This window comes from Gossypium hirsutum, chromosome A06, assembly GCF_007990345.1.
Source record: "Gossypium hirsutum isolate 1008001.06 chromosome A06, Gossypium_hirsutum_v2.1, whole genome shotgun sequence".
Lineage (NCBI taxonomy): Eukaryota > Viridiplantae > Streptophyta > Magnoliopsida > Malvales > Malvaceae > Gossypium > Gossypium hirsutum.
Window position 1 is genome coordinate 36,806,079 of NC_053429.1, and position 3,156 is coordinate 36,809,234.

At 35.5% G+C, this 3,156-nt stretch overlaps 1 non-coding gene across 1 annotated transcript; it reads right to left on the bottom strand.

The window, feature by feature from the left end:
- Positions 1 to 1,433: 1,433 nt before the first annotated feature.
- LOC121231278 (small nucleolar RNA R71) lies at positions 1,434 to 1,540 on the bottom strand. Its single transcript, XR_005929341.1, has one exon. It is a non-coding gene; the product is annotated as a small nucleolar RNA R71 (small nucleolar RNA).
- Positions 1,541 to 3,156: the final 1,616 nt, after the last annotated feature.

Below are 3,156 nucleotides of genomic sequence, written 5' to 3' on the forward strand. Positions count from 1 at the left end.
TTTTTGCCTTGCATGTTAAATATGAGTTAAGGGATTATTACATCTAGATCTATGAGTAGATAATTTCCTTAGGGAGATTAACGATGTGTGAATAATTAACAGATGAATAAAGGTTGAAATAAGAGTTAGTTGGTCTAAATTATGTGCGATTAAACCCTAGGAAGTGACGCCCTTAGGAAGTAATTTAGGATAAATGAGATCGAGAGATAAGTTTACCGAGTAAATCATAATTTATCCTGGTCAAAAAAGGGAGGCTGAGAGGTAAGTATGTATTGGTCGATTAGTTAATTAGTTAGAGGCCAAGAAGTAATAACTGGTTAATTAATAGCTAACTCGATAAAACCTGAATTTTGAAGTTAATTACAATAACTGAAGTGAGTTAACCCCTTGCTAGTTTTATTGGATTTATTTCGATTGTTAATTGGTTGATTTTAGTTTTAGATAAATTTTATGTTAGTTTAATTAATCCATTTCAATTTTGTTTTTGTAGTATAATTTTAAATCATTATTATTTAGCCCTATTAGTGTAGAGAGTTAATTTAGGTTTAATTCAACCTCCCTTGGGTACGATCCTCAGAATGCTTCCCGAAGTGTTTTGCTGTAACACTAATCTATATTACAATTTTACCCATATACTTGTGGACACCATTGTTTAATTATTTATCCATTTTGCTATAGTATTTCTAGTCCAGACGTTCGCACATCTGGCAGTGGTCAAGTTGTTAGTACCATTGCCGAGAGGTTTTGGCATTAGACTTGAATTTAATTTTTTGCATTTTAATAGGATATATAGGAAAATTTAGGATTATAAATACGAATTTTTTTATTTGATTTTTATTGTTTATTTGATTTTAATTTATTTTAACTTCACTTTTATTTCAATGTATGACTCGATGTGGAACTATTCTAGTCGAGCTAGATCCTGAACTGGAGAGAATATTAAGGCGAGCCCGATAGTAAATGCAAAACAATCCACCTGTAGTGGCTGACTTTGCCATGAGGAAACCCACCGTTTGAAAAAAAACCATCGAACCACCAGCATAGCTCAGAAGAGAGCCACTGATGGCTCAGCCAGATAGGACATTGCGTGAATATGTGCTTCCCACTTTAAACACTATTCGAAGTAGTATCAAGAGGCCTGCAATTAATGCAAAAAAAATTTGAAATTAAGACAACCACCATCCAAATGATACAAAATAATTTACAATTTCGGGGTGAAATGATGCAAGGCTCGAACCAGCATTTAAAGAGATTCCGTCATTTTTGCGACACGTTCAAATAGAACGGACACGGTCCTTCTCCATTTGTTCTCATTCTCACTTTGTGACGATGCTTATGAATAGCTCGATTTCCACGAGCCAGGCTTCATCACAACATGGGACAACTTAGCGAGGAAATTTTCACACAAAATTTTCCCTATTAGTTGAACCATCCAATTAAGGTGCGGCATTGCTAATTTTAAGCAATTCAAAGGTGAGAATTTATATGAAGCATGAGAACACTTCAAGTTGCTACTTAGGAAATGCCTGCACCATAGTACGTAAGATTGGCTTCAATTGTAATTTTTTTATAATAGATTTGATGAGTGCTTAAGAGTCGACTTAAATGACGAATTGGTCGGGGCCTTCATGAACAAAACCTACGAGTGAGCCTGTCAATTGATCGAGGACATGGCAATGAAGTCATACATGTGGCCTAACGAGAACTTTTTTTATAGCTTGAAATCATAGACGACTAAAGTGGTTAGGGAAGATGACAAATATCAACAAATTTTGGAGAAATTGCATCGTTTAGAGACCATTGTTAAGCTATCAATGAATGATGCTGCTTGAAGCTACACGTCGTACTCGGAAACCAAATCAGAAGAATTGAATTATTTGGGTAATATGGATGGAAATCCCTATTCAAACACGCATAACATCGGTTGGAAGGAGCACCCAAATCTAAGGTAGGGGCGTAACCAAGGTAGCAAAAACCCAACTCCAAACATTAAAAACCCACCATACCAACCCCTACACTTGCAAAGATCTCAATAGATATCCATGAGTAATGACTACCTTGGTTGTGATCAACGCTTGGATCGGATTAAAAATGAGATGCAACTCATGACGTCTGGCATTCAACATGTAAAGACCGAATGCGCATAAATAGTACCAATATGGACGAGTTAAAGGAAGAGATGCACAATATCTTGAGTGCATTGAATAAGATGTAGAGGAAAATGGGCACGAGTATTCTAAGTAATACCGAGAACAGCCCCTAGAAGGATAGAAAAGAGCATGTAAATGCAATCTCACTCTATTTGAGTAAAACTTTAGTAAACTTAGAAAAGCTCGTTAGCAAGGAGGACAGTGAGGTCGAGACAGAAGACCAAAACCTTGATGAGCCAAAAGTTGAAGTCAAAACGGAGGAAAGATCTAAATCGATAACTGAGTTGGAAAATACTCTATGTTCAAAACTAGTGCAAAAGAATGTACTGTTCCAATCGAGGTCCAAGGACAAGCAACGAAGGGATGAGGAAGGATTCGTAAGTTTTCTAAACCTTTTTAAATCTCTTAATGTAAAATTTTCACTACTTGAGCTTATTGATAGGATGCTGAAGTATGCTAAATACTTAAAAGAAATTATGCTGAATAAAGGTGAGCGAATAAAAATTAACACTTCTTGTAATGTAATAATTGCTCGTAAAATACCCCCGAAGCTAAACAATCTAGAAAGTTGTACACTTATTGTAAAGATTGGGAACAAACATTTTAATAAAGTCCTTTGTGACTTAGGGGCTAGCATAAATTTGACACCCTTATCCACATACTAAAAACTCAGATTGGGGGAGCTGAAAAATACGAAAATTACATTTCAATTAGCTGAATGATCTCTTGTACATCTCAAAGGTGTACTTGAGGGTATATTGGTTAAAGTTAGGGGTTTTATAATCCCCGTCGATTTTGTTTTCCTCAACTTCGAGAAGAGGACCAAGATATTCTCATTCTATTAGGTTAGCCATTGTTGGCTACGTCTAGATTGACCATTGATCTAGAAAAGAACGTGTTAAAAATGAAGATCGATGATGAAATAGAAATATTAAGATGTGGCTATGATTCCCAAAATGCAGAATATGAGAGTAAAATAGGGGAGGATTGTTATGTATTTCAATTT